At 42.0% G+C, this 23,201-nt stretch overlaps 1 protein-coding gene across 1 annotated transcript in view; it reads left to right on the top strand.

Moving 5' to 3' along the window:
• The first annotated feature begins 9,269 nt into the window (after positions 1-9,269).
• Positions 9,270-23,201, top strand: part of TACC2 (transforming acidic coiled-coil containing protein 2) — a 206,639-nt gene continuing 192,707 nt past the window's right edge. Inside the window, exon 1 of the mRNA XM_049696478.1 lies at positions 9,270-9,332. The gene's annotated coding sequence lies outside the window, so the exon portion shown is untranslated. The remainder of the gene's footprint in view (positions 9,333-23,201) is intronic.

Consider the following 23,201-nt stretch of genomic DNA (forward strand, 5'->3'; position numbering starts at 1 on the left):
CTTTGACGCAATTTGGCTAGAGAGCAGAGGGGCTGCTTGTACTTAGATATGCAACATGCATGCATGAACCCAGAGAAAGGTGTATACGGTCATCCCTCAGCATCCGAGGGGGGATTGGTTCCCGGATCCCCAAGAATACGAAAATCGGAGTTTGCTTAAGTCTCATGTAAAATGTCACAGCATTTGCAGATAACCTGCACTCATCTTATATACTTTGTCATCTCTAGATGACTTATGATACCTGATACAATGTATGCTATGTAAATAGCTTTAATACAATGTAAATGCTACGTAAACTGTTGCCAGTGCATGGCAATTTCAAGTTTTGCTTTTTGGAACTTTCCAGAAATAGCTGCATCTGCCCAGAGAAGCCGGCAGCCTTTAGAGGCATATTTTCCCAATCCTGATTTCTTTTCTTTTCTTTTCTGTTTTTAATTTTCTTGGCTGTGCCATGCGGCATGTCGGATCTTAGCTTCCCGACCAGGGATTGAACCTGCGCCCCTTGCATTGGAAACGCGGCGTCTTAACCGCTGGACCGCCAGGGAAGTCCCTCCCAATCCTGACTTCTGATATCTCGCCTCACTTGGTTTTAATATAATTAGATCAGGTGGCCTGAGAGCACAAGTATCACCATTTACAAAAAGTAATTTGTTTTAAAATAATTTCAAACCTATAGGCGTTTCAAGAAGAGTGCAGAGACTTGCCATTTGGTCAATTGTTTTTTTGTTTTGGTTTTTGTATTGTTTTGGCTGCGTGGCTTGCGGGATCTTAGTTCCCTGACCAGAGATCGAACCTATGCCCCCTGCAGTAGAAGCTCGGAGTCCTAACCACTGGGCCGCCAGGGAAGTCCCAGCTGTATGGTCAATTGTTAATGTTTCATTTATGCCCTCCTCCTCCTCTCAATATACTCATCACTATTGTTTTTTTCTTTTTTAAAAATCAACTTTAGCTATGCTATTTTGCCTCATAATAAGGATGTTAATAATGCTAAAAATTACTATTATTTTTATTACTAATGAATTTTCATGAATAATATTTGCTAACATTTAAATATCCAAGGTCTCAAAGCATAACTGAGACAATTCTCAAAAGTTTCCTTGGCGCAGAAAACGTATTTGGTTTATATATTAATACTGGTCTTAATTGTGTAAAAGAGTGCAAACGTTTACCTAAATACAGTCATTTCCTCATAAACAGAAATTCTCATTACATTCATCTCACCCAAATCAGAAACATGGTATATATCAACTTCTTTTTAGTCTATTGTCCTATTATTTATTTATTATTATTTTTTTTGCGGTACGCGGGCCTCTCACCGTTATGGCCTCTCCCGCCATGGAGCACAGGCTCCGGGCGCACAGGCCCAGCGGCCATGGCTTACGGGCCCAGCCGCTCCGCGGCATGTGGGATCTTCCCGGACCGGGGCACGAACCCGCGTCCCCTGCATCGGCAGGCAGACTCTCAACCACTGCGCCACCAGGGAAGCCCTGTCCTATTATTTTTATACACAGAACCCTTTTAAAAACCAACATTTACACAACACATACCAAACATGACACTAAATGTATTTTAAGATATGAAGAGTAATGCATTTTAGCAAAGCTCTGAACATTGAAATTAATGGTTGAAATTAATATTGAAAATATTGCAAAGAGGATGAAATTTTCATTACATTCTCGTACTCTTTGGGAACACTCATTCAGGTTGATATGCTGGATCTCCAATTTTAACCACACACACACTTCTTTAGCTGATTTGCTTTTCTGACCATGGAAGAACAGCACATTCTTTCCTTTCCTTCTGGGTAAAGCTATCAATCATCGGAGGAGAGATATCCTCTCTTGGACAAATGAAGCAGATGAGGCTATAGGCATAATGGTTAATTAACCAGGCTTTACGGTAAAACAGTCTTGAGCTCATCTCTTCCTAATTTAGGCACATTACTTAACTGTGTTAAGACTTAGTGCCCTTACCTCTAAAATGGGGACAATAATCTTGCATCAGAGAGTTGCTATAAAAATTAAATCAGTCAGTATTATCCTATATAAAGTTCTTAGCACAAACTGAGAAATACATATATATTTAGCTTAAGTATTTTTGTTATTGTTAGTTTTGAAATATGAATGAAAGCAGGCAAGGAGGAAAAATAAACGTGAGGTGATTAAGAAGCTGTAATAGGAGTGGATAATTTGCACTTGATACTGGTTGGAACCTAGCTTAGGAAAGTTGGTCTAAGGCATATTATAAAGGGTTTCAAAATAGAGCAGTTTTTGTTCTTCTTTACTATTATTTATTGACCACCCCGTATGCAAATGGACAGTTTGCAACTTGATTTGATATATAGAACTTTGCATGCAGGAAGACGCACACCTTTCAAATATCCAGGGAAGCTTCATGAAAATGGATCAAAGGCAACAAAGAAAAGAAATTCTGCAAAGTAGAAAAGAGGCAAAAAATGAATCACGTTAGGAACACGTATTATCCTTTTTTTAATCTAAATTTTTGAAGTCTGACTTTTTCTATTTTATTCTCTGTAAATATTGTTTGTAATTAAATTTTAATTACCACTATTTGTTTTAAAATTTATTTAAAAATTTGTTTAATTTCTATTTATTTTAAATTTAGATGAAAATAAATATTTTTAAATTTATTATTTAATTTAAAATTTAGTTAATTTCTGCTTTTCTCTTCATTGACTCCTACTTTCTAATTTCTGAAGGTTAATTTTGTTCTTCTTTTATAATATCATGAGTACATTTATTTAGTTTATTTTTAGTCTTCCTCATTTTGTTTTTCTTCCTTGTTTTAAAGTAAATTCATTCATGGTGTCAGTTTTCTTCTGGACACCTTAAATTTGAGAGGTAGTACTTTTATTTCATTTTTTTCAAAATAAGCATCAATTTTAATTTATATTTTTCCTTCTTTTTTTTTTTTTGGCTAAGTGTCCTAGGGGGTGTAGTTATAAAATTTTTAAAATTGTTGTTTAAAATTTTGTTTGTTTGCTTTTGTCATCATTTGAAATTAGCATCTAGTTTCACTGAATTTGGGTCAGAAAATACACGTTTTATTTTGGAATTTTTTTTGAAATTTGTAGAGTTTTTTTTCTTTTTTAAAAAGTTTCATTTAGGACTTCCCTGGTGGCGAAGTGGATAAGAATCCACCTGCCAATGTAGGGAACACGGGTTTGATCCCTGATCCGGGAAGATCCCACATACCGTGGAGCAACTAAACCCGTGCACCACGACTACCGAGCCTGCGCTCTAGAGCCCATGAGCCACAACTACTGAGCCTGTAAGCCACAACTACTGAAGCCCGCGCGCCTAGAGCCTGTGCTCCACAACAAGAGAAGCCACCGCAACGAGAAGCCTGCACACTGCAATGAAGAGTAGCCCCCGCTCGCCGCAACTAGAGAAAGCCGATGCGTGGCGACAGAGACCCAACGCAGCCAAAAGTAAATAAAATTAAATCTTAAAATAAATAAATAAATAATTCGATTTCATGAAACTAAAAAAGCAACACCCGTTTCTCCCACTCCTCCACACCATGCCTCTGGTAACCACTTATCTGTTCTCTGTATCTATTAGCTGAAAATACGTATATATGTATATATATTAGATTCCACATATAAGAGAGATCATATGGTATTTGTTTTCCTCTCTCTGACTTGTTTCGCTTAATACCCTTGAGGTCTATCCATGCTGTCACAAGTGACATGATTTCGTTCTTTTTTATAACTGAAGAATATTCCATTGTAAATATGTGCTACGTTTTTTAAAATTCGTCCATCCATTGATGGATACTTAGAGTGTTTTCATATCTTGGCTACTGTAAATAAAGCTGCAATGGACATAAGGGTGCATACATCTTTTTAACTTAGTGGGTGTTTTTCTTTGAATAAATACCCAGAAGCAGAAGTGGAATTTGGGAGCTGCCTGCCTGCCTGACTGCCTGCCTGACACTGAGGACACCATCTCTGGTGGCAGGTGGCACACAGATTGTCTCTGGTAGAGGGTGGCAGTGCAATTGTTAAGTGAACCATCTGTGCTTTGTCTATAGATCGATTTCCAAATCTGAAAATCAATGAGCAATGTTTTATTGGATTTCTGTGAATATTGTTTAATAAGGAGCTAGTGATCAATACAATTACTGGTTACATTTTTTTCTTACACTTTTGCTTTCTCCTACAGTTTCTGATTGCTTTCATCGCACCATTTGAAGAAATATATGGTCAATTTTTTCCACCTTCTTCATTCAGTCAACTATTCTACTGAAATTCCCCCTTTTATTCTGGAGATTTCCATCCCCAGCACCCTCTATCTGCCCACTTCAATTTGGATGAGCTGCAATTCCAGTCTTGCTGTACAGTTGTCACCATGAGGCTTCCCTTTCCTGCTTTCCTCTGTTAAAGCCCTTGCTTTCTGGATTCCATGTTTAAAACCTTTCTTGGGGGCTTCCCTGGTGGTGCAGTGGTTGAGAGTCCGCCTGCCGATGCAGGGGACACGGGTTCGTGCCCCGGTCCGGGAGGATCCTACATGCCGCGGAGCCGCTAGGCCCGTGAGCCATGGCCGCTGAGCCTGCGCGTCCAGAGCCTGTGCTCCGCAACGGGAGAGGCCACAGCAGTGAGAGACCCGCGTACCAAAAAAAAGTAAAAAAAAAAAACCTTTCTTGGGAATTCCCCGGCCATCCAGTGGTTAGAACGGCCCTTTCACTGCCATGGGCCTGGGTTCGATTCCTGGTGGGGAAACTAAGATCCCACAAGTCATGCAGTACAGCCAAAAAAACAAAACAAACAAAACCAAAACCTTCCTTAGTTTATGCCCTGATTTTGTGGAGACACTTTCTTAGAAGAGTTGTAAAGGGGAAATTTTTATGAGTCTGAAAAATGTCTCTATTCTCTCCTTCCATTTGGTTGAAGATGATTCAACCAAATGGAAGGATGTTTGACTGAACATAGAATTTTGAGTTGAAAATAGTTTTTTTCATCAGGAATTTAAAGGCATTGATCCGTTGTCTGCTTGAGATGGATTCTGATTCAATATCCACTCAACAAACATTCCAGGTGCTGCTCTAGGCATTGGAGATACAATGTGGAATAAGACAAAGACCCTACTCTCAGGGAGGAGATGGAAAATAAAAACAAAAACAAGAAAAAAGACTTGGTAATGGTAAGTGCTATGAAGAATTTAAATAAGGCTAAGGGTATAAGTGCTCACTGGGAATGCTATTTTAGATATGATGGGCAGGGATGCCTTCTCAGAGAAGGTGACATTTGAGATGAGACTTGAATTGTGAGAACTAATGAGTCACGCAGAGATGCAGGGAAATCGTATTCTAGTCGGAGCCAATGGCAAAGGAAAGACTTCGAGGATAAAATGAGTCTGGCACATGTAGCTGGAGTATGGTACACAAGGGAGAAAATGCTGGAAAACGAGTTTGGTTCTGATTCTCATTACTTTGTAAGTGACCTATCTTGTTTTATTTCTAGAAGCATTCAGGATTGGTGGTGACTTGAAGATGGCCAGGAATTCTTTGATATTCCTCCCACTGAAGTAGGAGATCTGTGTCTCCTCCTCTTTAATCTGGGCTCTGTGACTCTCTGACCAATAAAATATAGCAGAAGTGACACTGGGCCTGTTTCTGGATTCAGGCCTTAAGAGACTGGCAGCTTCTACTTCCTGTCTATTGGAACATTCACTCTTGGAACCCATCTGCCATGCTGTAAGGAAGCTCGAAACATGTGAAGAAGCCATATGTAGGCCACTGATGAGCTCCCAGCCAAAGCCTGTGTGACCTGCTAGCCATGGGAGTGAGCATTTTGAACACCCAGCCCCACTGAGCCTTTGGATAACTCTCGTTCTACCTGTTGTCTGACTGCAGCCACACAAGAGCCTTCCCCCAACATGAGGACGGGCTAGCTGAGCCCAGCCAACCCACAGGACTGTGCGAGATATTTTTAGTTATTGTACCAGGCACCTACTGGGTCCTTTCAATCTGGAGATTCACCTCCTTTCTCTTTGGGAAATATTCTTCTATTACTTCTTTGATACTTTCTTTCTCCCACTTTTTTGTTCCATGCCTGGATCTCCTGTTAATCAGGTGTGAGACTTCATCAATTGATTCTCTAAGCCTCTAATATGCTTTCATATTTTAAACCTTTCTTTAGTTCTATTTTCTTAGATTTTTGTAGAGCTTACCTTCAACCTTCTATTGTTGTTGTTGTTTCCAGAATACACTGGAGGTTTGGTTTTGGGTTTCGATTTTGCTTTTGTCTAGTTGATAGGCATCAGGGGAGGGGTGGGATGGGGTGGAAGAGTCAGATTCACTTACACCTATTTTTTATTTTCAGCCCCAGTTCTGCTCCCTCCAACGTTCCTGGTTTCAGAGCCTCTCCTGGGTCTGCAGGGTCTTGTTGGGCGAAAGCCCCATCGCCCCCTCACCCCAGCTCTAGGCTGCTCAGCCCTGATTCCTCCAGGATCAGCCCTCCATCCACTTCCTGTTATCCACAAACATGGAGCCATCTCTTGTCCGCTGATGTGCCGGCCAGTTTGCTTTGTTATTGTCCCAACAAACTTGAAAACAAAAAACATTCCTTTGGGGCTTCCCTGGTGGCGCAGTGGTTGAGAGTCCGCCTGCCGATGTAGGGGACACGGGTTTGTGCCCCGGTCTGGGAAGATCCCACATGCCGCGGAGCGGCTGGGCCCGTGAGCCATGGCCACTGAGCCTGCGCGTCCGGAGCCTATGCTCCGCGGCGGGAGAGGCCCCAGCAGTGAGAGGCCCGCGTACCACAAAAACAAAAAACAAACAAAAAAAACCCAAAAAGAACATTCCTTTGTGATCACTTTAATGAAGTCTCTTGAAGCAAGGAGTTAAATTTGCGTGTTCTGTTTGCTTCCTTAGCAGGAGTTTCTTTTTTGCCACGTAAGGAGATGATGAACCTTAAACATTATCTTTTTATTTTCATAAATCCACCTGTTTACTGTCATAATAAACATTACTTTGAATTTATTTTCCTTCCAGAATTTTTAAATAATCAGCCGTTCTAAGCATTGCCTGGGAAATGTTTTGTTTTCTTTACATTCTCTGCCATATGCTAGTAATTTTCAGCAAGTCCGCATTTGCATGAATTTGAATTGGGCAAATAAGTAATATGAAATAAAAATATTATAAGACCTTACTTTATAAGAAAATTTTGAAATATGTCAGATATGCTCAAATTAAAATGTTTTTTTGCTTTTGTTGATTAAGTAATTAGTTTTTAGGTCAAGAATCATTTCAAAGCTGACTGGACAAATGGTAAAAACTGAACTGTTCCTATTGCCACATGGTGGCGCCACTTCCGCTGGTAAGCAGACAAGTCTGCAGTTTTTCATCAGGATTGTGGGAACCACGCTGTTCACAGGCGTTGGAACTTTGGCCTGTGATTTTAGTGTAATCAAAAGCCTTTTTTATATTTCAAGGCCATTTCGCCAACGCATGATACCTTGGTACTAATGTGAAGACTAAAAAATTGCTCTGGATTAATAATAATAAATAATAATAATAAATTAATAATTAAATAAAAATAATAATAATTAATAAACTGGGAACAGAACTTAGATGTGATAGGAAACCATGCAGGCCAAAACAGCCCACGATGACAGGCCGGGAGGTTTGTTTAGAAGAAGGCATCCCATAATAATGGGAGGTGATGCTGAGAAAATTAAAAATAGTCCTAAGATGAATATTAACCACAATAACTGTAGATCCAGGCCCTCTGAAACTATGCCCTTTACTTTTATGCTTGGTCTTATGGGAAAATTTGACAAATTATTTGAATGTTGAATTACACAAGAACTTCAGGAAAACATTATAAAATGTGATCGCCCTGAACCATTCTATTCCTGAGCAAGGGTTTTCCGCTTTTAGAGGGTTTTTATATACATCGTCTTATTTGGGCCACGTTGGGCCTGTGGAGAAGGTGGGGTGTGGGACCGTTTTATACCTAATAAAATCGAGGCATGTGGCATTTGGACAATTGACCCAAGCCCTGGCTAGAAAGAAGATGAATCAGGACTAAACATCCAGGCTTCAGACCCCTTATTCAAAACTCACTCAGGTCCTTTGCTATTACAGGATTTTATCTATCGCAGAACTCTGCCTTCTTAAAGAATATCCTTCCCAATCCGATCAAAATATTTAAATATGTGAAAAGTTGGCGTTATGGTCAATTGAATTCAGTGCTCTGAATAGTAGAATAATTTTGAAAATTAAATATTGCTAATGAAAATTAGATCACCTTTGAAATTTTCTTTGAAAAATTACTATTCACATGAGATAAAATTCCTAGACCAGAAAAGGAAATATGTGAGAAGACAATCTTCCTCTTTCCCTCCCCCACCCCGCCCAGAGTCTCCGCCCCTCCCTGGTCCATACCTCCCTGGAGGCAAGCACTGTCACTAGTTTCTCCTGTGAATTTCCAAAGAGTCATTAATTTGTATATCATAATATAGTATAGTATGATTTTCTCAGGACATAGAATTTATATACTATACATAATGTATACACACGCAAATTTATACCCTCCTTTTTTTTTTTTAACACAAATGGTAGCATATCAGACACACTGTTCTGCACCTTAATTTTTTTCACTTAATGATGTATCTTGGAGAGTTTTCAGTGTTGGTACAAAAAGAGCTCCCCATCCTTTCTAAGAGTTGCTTAGTTGGCCATTGTACGGTTGCACGTTTAATTCATTAAATACTGATGGAGTTTTTAGGTAGCTTTGCCATTTAGAGTTGGCTTAACAGTCTTTGCTCATTTCCCCTTTCCCGAGGGAGCATACTGACATTTTCAAAAAAGACAACTTGATTTTATGAGGTCGGTAGAATCTGATGATGACCTGTCCCCATTTACCAAAAGCACTTCTAATTTTATAGCTTTTTTCTTTTTTTTTTTTAAGGCTGCTTTGTTTTGAAAAGTAGCCAAAATATAGAACTGCCCCAAGTAAATTAAACTGCAGCCCGAGGCAGTAGAGACTGGCTTCAGATCCCAGATAAACTTAGCAAAACAGAGAGCTGCAGGCTCCCGGTACCTGCAAGCTTTCTGCCCCTTGTTGCCCTCCCTCTGGGCTGCAGAGGCTTCTGGAAAGCTGCCGCCTGGCCTGGGTCAGATTGCTTACACACTGCTCCCTCCCAGGCCAGCGTTCCCAACCTTAAGCCAATGCACATTTATAGAACACTTTCATGTGATCCTGGGAAGACAGACCGCGGGCAGAGGGCAGTGCTGAAAAGTCGTAACATCAGCAAGAGAGGGCCTTTCCCCCTTCTCTGCCCCTCATGCTAAGAGGATACTAGGTAAGTAAGACTCAGATTGGTGGCTTTATTCCTTTGAGCAACATGTACTTTAAACTGGTTTGGCTACTGAGATTAGAGGGATAAATGCATTTGTTTCTTTCTTTCTTTTACCTTATAAAGGGAAATTGAAGGCCCACCTGTGCTCTTTCTTCCCCCCTTCTGATTGTCTCCTAAGTCACATAAACTGTAGTTTTTCTTTCCAATAAGTTACTGGTTGCTTTTGGTAGGATAAGTCCCCATTAATCTAGACCTTCGTCTCTTCCCTTGTAAAATAAGTTTGGGGCTAGGTGGTTACTGAAATTTCTTCTGGCTTCTGTGATGATTCTGCCCACGGCAAACTGGACTTTCAAGTATTTATGAGTCTGTGGAACGATGATTTAAGACAGCCCTAAGGGCCTAAGACAACAAGACTTTATGGCAAAAAGTTATTTTAAAACTGGCGATGCTGTTGATTTTGACATGTTTGCACAGTGTTTCTCTAGACTCACACAAGTACCTTTTCAGAGCTCTTTCTGATGTCGTGCTTGCCAGCTTAAGCTGCCATGTGATCTCGACAAAAACTGAGTGTTTCTGCGTTTGACTTGGGGTCGGTTATAACCGAATCTTCAGATCACACTGAAGTAAGGCAGTGAGCTAAGCCTCGTGAGAGAATCCAGCAGTGAAGTTAAACACCGTGGAGTGGGAGTGGGAGTATGTGTGTGTGTGTGTGTGTGTGTGTCCTATTTCATAACATGTTCCGTGCAACAGAAATGCATAGACTGAAATTCTTTATACCACTCACACCACATAAAGTCCAGTGTGTAATAGCTGTGTTTGTGTGTATGGCGAGCGCAAAGCTCCTCCCGGTTTTAGCTGCTGCTCCCATACTGGCCCACCGTCCCTTCCAGTGGATACCTGTTGGCTCCCTGGGGTTTTTCCTGCTCTCACGTCCAGCTGACAGTGCCCCGTTTCTTCCCTCTGCCTCTTGCTGCACCGACATCAAAAGCAGGTGGGTCTTGTTGTTGGTTGAAGTTCAGGGAAAACCTTATTATCCAGTTTCGTTGTGAGTGTCCATAGGTTTTCAGTTTTTCTAACCAATTGCTCTGTCTGTTTATAGGAGGGGATTTGGGAAGATCTTAAAACTCTGCTGCCGCCATCTTCCCAGAATTCTACTTGGCAGGTTTTTAATTGCAATCAGGGAGACCAGCTGGCTTCTGCAGGACCTCTAACCGGTAGTGATGAGGGTCTGGCCTGGAAGCCAAGGGAATGGGGAGGAAGGGGACAAGGAAAGAGACAGCAGGAAGAAAGAACCCAGAGGGCTTGGTGAGTGTATATCGGAGAGACAAGAGGAATGAGGCAGAGGGAAAAATAAAAGATAACCGTCCATTCCTCCAATTCACTCAGCAAACATTTAAGTGATCCCCACGTACCAGACCCTAGGAATAGCGGAGGGAAGGAGGGAATCGTTGTACACTCCAGTCACATAATCCAGGCCCTCGTGGAGCCTCTGAGCTAGAGGGGAGGCAGAGACTAAGCAAGCAATCACCATGCGGTGCAGAATTACCGTGAGGGTCCCAGGGGATGCGGCTGAAAGAACACGATGCTCTCAGTGGAAATGGGAAAGTCAAGAGAGGGGCTGGCTTGAAGAAGAAAGGTATCAAATGTGCATTTTAAGAGTTTGAGTGACTGTGTGTCATCCAAGTAGAGATATCCATCAGCGAGTTAAAAACGCGGTGGGGATAGGAGGGAGGAGTCAGGGCTGGCGTCCGGATTTGAAACGCGGTGGGGATAGGAGGGAGGAGTCAGGGCTGGCGTCCGGAGTTGAAACGCGGTGGGGATAGGAGGGAGGAGTCAGGGCTGGCGTCCGGATTTGAAACGCGGTGGGGATAGGAGGGAGGAGTCAGGGCTGGCGTCCGGATTTGAAACGCGGTGGGGATAGGAGGGAGGAGTCAGGGCTGGCGTCCGGATTTGAAACGCGGTGGGGATAGGAGGGAGGAGTCAGGGCTGGCGTCCGGATTTGAAACGCGGTGGGGATAGGAGGCAGGAGTCAGGGCTGGCGTCTGGAGTTGGAGTGTTCTGCCTGGGCTCGGTGGAGGAAGCTATGGGAACCCAGAGAATCTTCCTAGGGGAAGACCAGGCCGGGAGACCAAATCCCGAATCTCATGAAATGCCTTTACAAAGAGGGGAAGAGAAGCACCGGAGAAGTAAAAAGAGAACGAGATTTTGCAGCACCTTTTAGAAAAGTCCGAAGTGGAGAGAGTTTGTGACGAGGGTGGGGTGACAGTGTCAGGTGCTGTGGAAATGCTGGAGGATGAGGACTGCGAAGAGGCCAGAGTGTAAAGGTCATGGGCGACTTTTGAGTGTGGTTTCAATCGGGGAACACTTGGTTGCAAGAAACAGAAGCTCATTCAAAAAGAGAAGGTGGGGGAGGGCTTCCCTGGTGGCGCAGTGGTTGAGAGTCCGCCTGCCAATGCAGGGGACACGGGTTCGAGCCCTGGTCTGGGAAGATCCCACATGCCGCGGGGCAACTGGGCCCGTGAGCCACAACTACTGAGCCTGCGCGTCTGGAGCACAGGCCGCAATAGTGAGAGGCCCGCGCACCGCGATGAAGAGTGGCCCCCCCTTGCCACAACTAGAGAATGCCCTCACACAGAAACGAAAGACACAACACAGCAAAAATAAATTAATTAATAAACTCCTACACCCAACATCTTCTTAAAAAAAAAAAAGAGAAGGGAGGATTAGTTGAGAAGACACAGCTCCAGGTTGTAGCAACTCTTTTCACCCCTACTTCTCAGCTACCACCTGCTTCATTTTGGTCTGAGGGTGGACCAGTTTCTGCTGGGTTCCCAGACTCCCTCCCGTTCAGGTCAGCACACGCAGTCTCTGGGGGGTCTCTGGCACTGATCCCCATTCTTCATTACCTCATGGCTTGTGGCTTCCCTCATAGACTTCAAAGCCCCTATCAAATAGCAAGAGAGAAAATCTGATTGGCCCAGCTTAAGCCAGAACCAAGCCCTAGTCCAATTAACAGTGTCTGGGAGGTGAGTTGGTGTGTGGTGGGCCAAGACCGCTCAGCCAGTGGAGGGTGGGAAGGAGGGGAGAATGATGGAAGAGTGGTTTTCACAGCAAAGGACAAAGGTAGGCCCTCGAAAGTTGCCTGCTTAAGTGTGTGATTTCACAGGAGTAGAGAAGTGAAAGCTGGGTGGCTGTGATGAGTGCTACCACCTGCAGGCAAGGATGTGGATTTAATGGGCCAAGGCGTGCTGGGAGTGGCTGCAGGACAAATGCAATCGACCGGATTGTGGAGTACTGGCCAGCAGAAAGCCAATCTCGCTATGATACTCACGCTGGTCCGATGCTCTGATTCTTGAGGAGATCACAAGCCCAGGTGAGATCTGTCCATCTGAGCGCAAGAGGTCCCATCCCAACACCAAAGGCAGGGCGTGGGGAGCAACACTCCACGTGGTGCAACAACAAAGGGGCAGCCAGACACCGACCAGGAAACTAACACAGGAAGACGACACGCTGCGGCTTGTCTGCACCCTTCGAGGATCACTGAACAAGCCACGACCCTCGTCCCAGGGCTCTTAATTCAGAAGAGGTGGATAGCGGTGTGTTTTTATAATCCTAGCCTGGTAGGCAAGTTTGTGCATGTGTTTCAGTCTTGGGAAATGCCCCTGTACAGCAGGGGCAACTCAGGATAGTTACCACTTTGCCAGCGTTTCCTAAATGTTAATGAAGATGTTTAAAATTGACACAGTGGAGAGAGTCTCTGGGATGAGTGGGTGCTCTGAGTTTGTGACCTAAAAAGGGGAAATTCTGCTCCACACTCAAGCCAGGGAACAGCCTTGGCTGAGCTCTGTGCCAGAAGTGGTACCAGAGAATTATAAAGAGATTAAAGCCAGCAGCTCAGGCTGATGCTGTTCTAGTGAAGAGAGCTAACTTTCTGTAGTCAAGCTGCTTCCATCTGTATAAAGTTCCAGAATGACTAAAATTGGTCGTGTCTCAGTGTTCTGGGGCTCCCAAGAAACGTCCAGGCTCTAGCAAGGACCAGGCATCCTCTGAGCAGTTGCCTTTGGTGCTGATCAAATCCTGAGTTGCAAGACTTAGACCATGAAAGATTATTTCATCCTGGTTGTGCTGCTTTTGTGTGAAAGGACTGTGAAGGGTTTGGATGTGGGTGAAGCTAGAGTGATCATTTATAAGTGGGGCCATGTTTCTCATTTTGAGGAGACATAATTTTGTAAGTGACTCTATGGGTTCAAAAAACATGTCTCTGGGAGTCCCCTGGCTGTCCAGTGGTTAGGACTCCACGCTTTCACTGCCAAGGGCCTGGGTTCAGTCACTGGTCAGGGAACTAAGATCCCACAAGCCGCGTGGAGGGGCCAAAAAAAAAATAAAAATTAAACTAAACCAAACCAAAAAGCAAAAACGAAAAACAACCCATGGCTCTGTATTCACTTTTGGTCACGCCTAAAACCATTCTTATGACTATGCTTCTGCTGAAACATATTCAGTTTCAAGTTAGGATCTGACAATGTTATTTTGCATCTCGTATTTCATAGCAAACAGATGAGACAACTCTTGAATCCCATCAGTTACAAGATTATCCTCTTATGTGTTCCAGTTCTTTGAAGAACATTTGGTGAGGTTGTTGTTTGCATCACCTGGTGGGAGCGTCACTATTTGACATTTGTTGGGTGTGCTTCCCTCTCCCCCAGTACCAGCACGCTTTACTGCCCCAGGACTGTCAAAAGATTGAGATGTTTTTGCAAATGCCTCCTTCTCATTTAACATAAACAAAGAGATTCAGGTGGACTTATCTTGGTCAACGTGTTTGAGGAAAATGACCCAACTACAGTTGTGAACCTTGGAGAAACAACTAGATAGAGAAGGAACGATGCCCACGGACGATTATTAGTACCAGAGCTTCTTGTTCGGGGGGCAGATCCTAGTAGTAGGAAATTTAGGAAGTTTGGCAGATCTATCCTTTGGCAGATGTGTTTATACATGGCAAGGTCAGTCCTCAAGCCCAGGTTCTGGAAGCCAGGTAGTGATCAGATACACAATACTAGGAACCAACCCACCATGGATGGGAGAGAAGGGCTGAACTAGGACTTGGGAAAGAACACTAGGACTTAGAGGTCCATTGGAGGCACTGGGTCCACATTTGAAGTTCAACAAGGAAATTTGGTTTGGAAAATGCAAATCAAAAGTAGCCTAAATTACTGGCAGGTCAACTTGACGCATGCTTAGGAAGGGATGACCTGATTCCAAAGCTGACCATGGACAGGGCAGAGATTAGCTCAGCCAGGACTGGCTGGAGAACTGGAGTGGACCCCAGTAACACATGAAGGAGGAAGGATCTCTTTTCCTCCCTCCCACTCTCTCTCCTTCCCTTCCTTCACTTTTTATTATGGACTTTTCAAGCATGCACAAAGATAAGGAGAATATTATAAGAATCCTCATATACCCATTACTAGTTTCAATAATTATCTACATCTGGACAATCTTATTTCATGTATTACTCTACTTTCCATTAAGGTCTGCCCCTCCCCCAACAGTGATATTGTTTTCAAGCAAATCATTCCATCATTTAATCAGTGATATTTAAGTATGTACCTCTAAATGATGAGGGCTCTTTTTAATATGTGTATAATGATGACATTATTATCATGCCTAAAAAATAAACAATAATTCCTTAATATTAAAAATCCTATCAGTATTCAAATATCACTGATTGTCTCATTTTTTAAGGTGGTTTATTTCAATCAGGATCCAAACAAGAACCATACATTTCTTTGGGTTGATATATCTCTTAAGGCACTTTTCTGTTCCACAACCCCCTGCCCCAGGTTTCCATAGTCCTCCTATATCGTCTGCTATATATGTCCTCCAGAATTTTCCTGTCTTCCACCATTATATCTCTCTCTATTTTTTGTCTTGCTTGTAAGAGTTATTTTTAAGTCCTTGTTTGCCACTTCCAACTTCTAGGACATCTACGTGTCTGTTTATATTGATCATTCTCCCTCTTGATTATTCGTCCTGTTTCGCTGCTTCCTCACACACCTAGTTGTCTGTTAATGTGTATTGGATATTGTAGTGACACCTGTAGGCACTAGAGTCTATCCTCTTCCTCTAAATAGTATTGTATTTTCTTCTACAGGCAGTTAAATTACTGGGAGATTGCCTTGATCATGGGGAGGCTTAGTTCTAGACCTTGTTAAGGCAGGTCTATTTTGATTTAGCCCTTATTCCTAGGGCATAATCCTTAGTCCTGAAATATAGTCCTTATTCTCAAGGTGTGGTTCTTCCAGGGTTTCAAAGAGAAGCTTGAGGTATTTACCAAGCCCCTCTAATTCCATGGGACTTGAACTCCAAATGACCTTCTCTGCACCAGGCAGCTGCTGAAACCACTTCTCAGAGCTTTCAGCTTCCAGCCATTCCTTTTTCTTGAGCTCCTTGGAGTGCACCCTGAGGATGTGCATTTTAGGAATCAACCAGAGACTTGAGGGGAATCTGTGTGCAAATTTTGGGGCTCCCCCTCTGTGGCTTCTTCCTTTAAGAGCTTCCCCCTCAATTCCAGCTTCTCTGGCAGGCTCAAACTCCGTTTCTTCAACTTAGCAACAGTGCAGATTTCTGCTTCAGTTTTGGCCCCCATTTATCAAATAGATTGGGGAGAGCCCCCACAGAAAAAGCAGGTTAAATATGCTCTTAAGTGTTTTTTAATCTCTAAACATAGAGGTTCCTCTCTTTCTCGTACTATCTCCCTTTCCCTTGCAGTTATTTGTTGAGGAAATTGGGTCATCTTCCTGCAGGATTTCCCACTCTTCGGGTTTTGCTGACTGCATCCCTATGGCGACATTCCTCTATTCCCTATATTTCCTGTAAAGCGGTACTTAGCTCCTTAGATGCAGAGGCTTGATCAGATGTTTTTTTATTTTGTCAAGAATACTTCATAGGTGATGCTCTGTACATACTACAGCATCACACCAGGTGGCATTTCATGTCTAGCTGTCTCTTTTTTTGCTATGTTAAGATTGATCAATGAGTTCAGATATTCTCATCCTTTATAAAGTTTCCCATCAGCTTTTCACTTAATGCTGTTTGCGTGGAAGAATATCGCCTTACATGTATTATTTCATTAAGGTTTGGCAAATGGTGATTTTGTAATTCAATTACTCCTTCTTCATTTATTAATTGTGATTTCTCTAGAAAGAAGTTTCTATCATCAACTATTTGGATGTCCTGAAATGCAGTTTGTCTGGAAAGTCAGGTTCTGTGCTTGATTATTTCTATTTCTTGATTGCCTAGAATTCTTGAAAGGTGACCAATGAGCTTTGTTTAGGGAAGGAAGAGTATCATTATGAATTCATGGAAATTAACATATTGGATGTGTTTCAACTCATCGCAGTCGTTCTTTTTGATCAGTTCCTGGAAATCCCACTTGTTTGTAGTATGTTATTTTCTGAATGTGGTGCTAGAGTTTGTTTGCTAGTATTTTTAAAAAAATTTTTTGCAACAATATTCATGAATAATATTGATATGCAGCACTCCTGCAGTGATCCATTTTTTATCAGGTTTAGGAATGAGTTTATTATTCATAAAAAAAATTAAGAGTTTTTTATTTGCCTTTACAATGCCTTGGAGTAATTTATAGAGCATTGGGACTCTCTGATCTTTGAAGGTTTGGTAGAATTCCTCTGTGAAATCAACTAGCCTGGTGCTTTTTTTGTGGTATTGTTCTTTATAAATTTGTTGTTTTGTATGGAAATTGGTATGTTTAAGTTTTCTAACTCTAATGAAGTCAATTTGGTAACCTGAATTTCCCTAGGAAATTATCCATTTCATGCATTTTTCATTCGCAAAGAGGTCTGCAAAGCAGTCTCATAATTTAAAAATTTTCTTCTGTTACAATGGTTATTTCCCTCCTGTCATTTTTTATTTTGTATATTCATGCTTTCTCCCTTTTCTTCTTGATCAAGTTAGCTAGTAATTTTTCTGTTTCATTAATTTCTTTTTATTTATTTATTTTTTTGCGGTACACGGGCCTCTCACTGTTGTGGCCTCTCCCATTGTGGAGCACAGGCTCTGGACGCGCAGGCTCAGTGGCCATGGCTCACGTGCCCAGCCACTTCGCGGACCAGGGCACCCACTCCGGACCAGGGCACGAACCCACGTCCCCTGCATCAGCAAGCGGACTCTCAACCACTGAGCCACCAGGGAAGCCCTAGTTCATTAATTTCTTAAACAACTATGATTTTCATTCGTTCATTAGGCTGTTCATTTTTCTATTCTTTACCTCATTAATTTCTACTTTTGTCTGTATTATTTTCTTCTTTGTACTTTCCTTAGTTTATTTTGCTTTTCCTTTCCTAGTTTTTTGACTTGGAAATTTAATTTGTTATTTCCCTCATTTTATTTTCACTGATAAATATGTTTAGTGCAATGAATTTTCCTCTGACCCCTGCTTAAATACATCCCTGTTTTCTTACTTAAACTTTCACTCTCTGGTATATCAAGACTCAACACCCCCCACCCAATAACCTTTAATGCCCACCTCTTAACCTATAGCAATGAGCTTGTTCTAGTTTCCTCTTTCCCCTTCTGTCTTCTTCAGTTTTTTAGATGCATTACTTCTACTTTGTTAAATCAAATAACGTTTGTACATTAGTCTTCCATCCTTGCCCTCCCATCTTTGTTTTAGTCTTAGATGTATATTTAATTTTTTTTTTTTTTAAGCCATGCTGCAAGGCATGTGTGATCTTAGTTCCCCGACGGGGATCGAACCTGGGCTCCCTGCAGTGGAAGCACTGCTTCCTAACCACTGGACTGCAGGGAAGTCCCTATTTACATATTTTTAAATCCTTATCATCAGTCCTTTTGCTAAAGTTTTCCCAGTCATCACTAGGTTAGATGAAATATACATCCTCTAGGAGATACCCTGGAATGGAATCTGATGGAAATAGAATTCAGTAAGTTATTACATGTTGAAAATCATTTTCCTCTAGCCTTGATATATGAAGAGCAGCTTGGCTGAATATAAAATCCTTCATCCACACTGTAGTTCACTGGGTTTTTTAAAATGCTACTCCATTGTTACTTTGCTTTGTGTATTGATTTTTTAAAATATGATAGGAATCTTATTCTTTTGGCATTGTAAGTTATTTGATATTTCTCTCTGGAGGTCATGAGAGTTTTATCTTTTATCTTTGAAATCTAATAGTTTTACCAGGATATGTCTTGGAATTGATTGTTCTGGGTATATTTTCCCAAGTATTTAGTGAGTCCTTTCAGTGTGTACATTTGGGTATTTTCCTATTTCTGGAAAGTTTTCTTGGTTAAAAGTTTGAAATATTAGCCCCGCTCAATTTTTTTGTTTTTATATCAAGGACTCCAATAATAGGGATATTATTCCCTCTTTGTCTCCAATTTCCATATTTTCTCTCTGACCCTATTTGCTTCTTTCTTATGTCATTTCTCATTCTCTTCATTGTTTTCCTGATTTTCCTCAATACCCTCTATTAAATTTTTATTTGAATCTCTTCTCTCTTGGGTGCTTTGTGACTTATTTATTTCAGAGGTAATTTAACTGTTTTCTATTTCTTTCCTGAGTCCAATCAACAGTCTTTTCATTTCTCCCTGATTTTTGTTCATTGCCTTCTTGAATTTCTGATTCGAGGTGTTTTACATATGCTTGAATGCTTATTTAAGAATATTTAATTCTGTTTAGTGTATTGACTTATAATTTAGTTCTACTTAGTTTTTTGATGGTGTGGGAAAGATTTTCCCCAGGTGATATGTCTCCTGATTTTTTTGTTTTTGCAATAGCCCTGTATAGATTTGTTGACCTTCCTCTTGTCCACTTTTATAGCATCGGGATGCTCTGCAGTATTCCTGGGTTAATAGCGCCCTGTTCTGTCTGTAGAGAGTCCATGTTTGGTGGGTAGGGTGGGGGAGTTTTTGTGAGTCCTCTGATTTTGTGGTTCTCTTTTTCTTGTCAGGCTCTAAATTTTCTCTTTTTCATTCTTTTCCCCATTCAATACCCAGCTGCCATAGAGTGCTTCTCCTGTGGTTTTTGATTTTTTTTTTTTTTCCTGCCCCAGAGCAGTGCATTTTGAAGTGCAATGAATCATACCTGTCTCTTTAGATGTCCTGTGCTTTGAGGCCCTGACCCTGTAGTCCAGGCTCTGACCTGCTCAGGCACCTTTTTTTGGTATTTTCTGATTTAAGGTGGACTTAATCATTCTGACAATAATTTCAGATCAACTTAAGCTTCCTTCTTCTGTCTTCTCTACCGTTTTACTAGTATCGATGAAAATGCTAATCAGTAGTCAATCTGAGAAAGAAATGGAAAATTTTGTTCCAGTCACGCTGAGGATTATAAGCTGGGAGACAGTCTCTCAGAGAGCTCTGAGAACTGTTCCGAAGAGGTAAAGGAGGAGGCCAACATATATGTGATTTTGGAGAAGGAGGTATGTGCAATCAGGCACACATTTCAGTGGAATTTTGCTGCTAGCCAGAGAAGCAGACATCTTAGTTAATGGTTTTAGTGCTTTTCTAAGTATGGGAAGATGGAAGAATCCAGGTTCATAAAAAATTTCTCCTGAAAATATCTAACTATTTGCAGACCTGTTCTGTCAGTTTTCCCAGAACACAGAGGGCCTCATCCTGATCTTTGCCCTGAATTCCTTTCAGGGTGTGTTGTACGTAGGTCAGTGACTGAGGTCGTGTTGTACATAGGTCAGTGACTGAGGTTTTAATGATTCTTGTAGAACTGGACGGTGGGCAATGTTTCTTATTTTATAATCCCTTCCCTTTTGGAAGCACCTTAATGCCTCCCACATTAGGCATTTCGTGACTAATTTGTCCCACTGCACTAGGAATGCTCATTCCTAGGTCAGGCGAGGATTTTGTTGACAGGCCACTCAATTCTCTATTACTGGACTGGGCCCTGTTAACAGTAGCCAGAAACCTCTGGGTCGCCTGTCCTGCTAGTCTGTTATGGTCCAGGAGATGGTTCCCTCTTGTTGCCTCTTCCCATATCTAGAAGTTAGACTATTACAACCGTTGGTCTTATAGAACTATACATTCGGCCAATTCGCCAAATCATCGTTAATTTTATCTGAGGTTCAGTCACACATTTGGTAAAGCAAGAAACAATAATCTTGTAAAATAGGCAGAATACAAGCAATATAGCTAGTGACATTAATAAGGTCCTAACTAAGTATTTAAGATAAGAACTTCCATTAGGTGTGGCCCAGTACCTCCCCAGGAACTCTGACCAGTCTGTTCTGCACCAATCTCTATCTTTAAGGGAAATGATATATCGCATTGTACATAAAGTTCACCAAAGATGTCTATACGTACAAGGCCAGTGGTGGGTCATTGTAACCCTTTACAGGCTTGACAAAGGAATGTTATCTTCTAAGGAGTTACATAGCTGGCGCCAGAAAGAGAAAAATTGATCTTTATGGTTGAGCATGTATTTCTGCCATTGTGGGGTGAGGGTCTGCTTAAGGCATAATGGAGATGTACTATGCACACCAGAGGGGAGGCAGGAGGCCCAAACGGACAGAGAAATTTTTGTTTAAATTTTTCTTATCTTGCCTTAAAAGCTGAATTTTTATTTCTTCACTAGTTACTAGGTCCGTCTGCGCTTTTCACAAAGCTCTGTGGTGGGGTGAGGGTGGGAGCATGAGGAATTGTGCTCCAGGGCTGCCTGACTTTTCTCATTTTATTCACAGTTATTTTGAAGAGTGCTTAAGCGTCTCTGTCTTTCTTTCTACCGAGGGCCTGGTTTTTGAGTACATTTTCTTTCTCCTTCTTGTTGTTTTATTTCATTTGCAGAGGAAATATTGGGAGGCAGGTGGCTAGGATGCCTCTATTGTTTTTAGCCACCACCAAAGCTAACTTAAAAACAGGAAAATATGATTAAGATGTTCTTTTTGTTCTTGCTGGAAGAATGGTACTTAACAAAGTCTTATTTATAAGGACTTTTAAATTATATAACTATTGTTATCCTTAATTTTTTAAAGATAAATTTACAATAAACTTATCTGAGGAACAGAGTTTTTAAAAAGCTATTTTCTTTATTTCTTTCTTTCCTATTTATTTTTATTTTGGCTGCGCCAGGTCTTAGTTGCAGCATGCGGGATCTTTAGTTGTGGCATGAGGACTCTTAGTTGTGGCATGCATGTGGGATCTAGTTCCCTGACCAGGGATCAAACCCGGGACCCCTGCACTGGGAATGTGGAGTCTTACCCACTGGACCACCGGGAAGTCCCCTTAAAAAGCTATTTTCGGGACTTCCCTGGTGACGCAGTGGTTGAGAGTCTGCCTGCCAGTGCAGGGGACATGGGTTCGAGCTCTGGTCCAGGAAGATCCCACATGCCGCGGAGCAACTAAGCCCGTGTGCCACAACTACTGAGCCTGCGATCTATAGAGCCCAGGAGCCACAACTACTGAGCCCACGTGCCACAACTACTGAAGCCCACGCGCCTAGAGCCGGTGCTCTGCAACAAGAGAAGCCACCGCAATGAGAAGCCCGCATGCAGCACGTGAAGAGTGGCCCCCGCTCGCCGCAACTAGAGAAAGCCCGCGTGCAGCAACGAAGACCCAACGCAGCCAAAAAATAAATAAATAAAAAATTTTAAAAGCTACTTTCTATTTTACATAATAAAATTGCCTGATGTTAGCTGAAACTCTCTCTAAAGCTTAATAATTACATTTGCAAGTTCTTACTATGTCATATAGAAGGCAAATATCTTCAGTTTCTTAGTTCGGCTCTAATACATGACGCATACGTAATAGTATCTTTGGCTCTGATGTGATTGGCACCAATATCCCATCTACACTCAAGATCTCTGTCGTGTTGTTTGTGTTGAAACAGCCTTCCCGCACCCCCAATTCCATCCTCCTTCCACCCACCCCTTAGCCCCCAGTTCCCAGTTAGGTTGATGTATTTGATTTCCAAAAATGACAGCACGGTTCAGCTTTTGGATTCGAACTGATGTCTGAATTTTTGTGGGTTTCAACAGCTTGTTTTCATAAGAAATAAGTTTTGCTAATATCCAGTCTGCAGAGAAGGACTATATGGAAATTGTGAGTAAGGGGAACCTTATATTTAAATGTATCAGCAAATATCTGTTTTGGCAGGAAAAAAAGAGACCCCATTCCTGCAAATCTATATGCAGCTTCATGTTTCCATTTTGGGCTGAGGGTCTATGCATGGTTCGTAACATGGGATGCTCAGAGCATCACCCTCAGAGAGCTATAGGGTAATGACACTTAGTGTGGCATAGACCAAGGTGACACTAGGGGCCACCAGTCAAGGGGCTGTTCTTGTAAACTGTCATTTCACTGCTGCAGAGGGATTTGATCCATCTATCAGTCCTCCCTCATGTGGCATCCTTTGTGATGTCTTCAAGATCTTCAAGATGGCCAGCCAGAGTTGGGTGCAGCCTGGTATGAAGGAAAGTTCTAAGGACCCTCCAGGGGAAATTTTATCATTTAGCTTTTACCATGTAATAAACCACCCCAGAACTTGGTGGTTTAAAACAATAACCACTTACCTAGCTTCTGATTCTGTGGATTGGCAATTTTGGCTGGACTCAGCTGTGGTCCCTCAAGTGTCTGTGGTCACCTGTGGGCTGGCTAGCTGACCACAGCTACCACTCATCAGTCGTGAAGATGAGAGAGGATGCTGATTCAACGCAGTCCCAGAACAAGGCAAACTTAGGTTGGTGCTTGAGTAAAGGCTTGCAGCCCAGTCTAAGATGATGGTCCATAAAGTCAGCTAGATCGTCCATGTTGGTCCTCAGGCCTCACCACTGGCCATTGCCCAGCCCATGCCTAGTTGTAGTCACTATTGTCCAGAGCCGTTAG

This window comes from Orcinus orca, chromosome 14 (assembly GCF_937001465.1).
Source record: "Orcinus orca chromosome 14, mOrcOrc1.1, whole genome shotgun sequence".
In the NCBI taxonomy this organism is placed as follows: Eukaryota; Metazoa; Chordata; class Mammalia; order Artiodactyla; family Delphinidae; genus Orcinus; species Orcinus orca.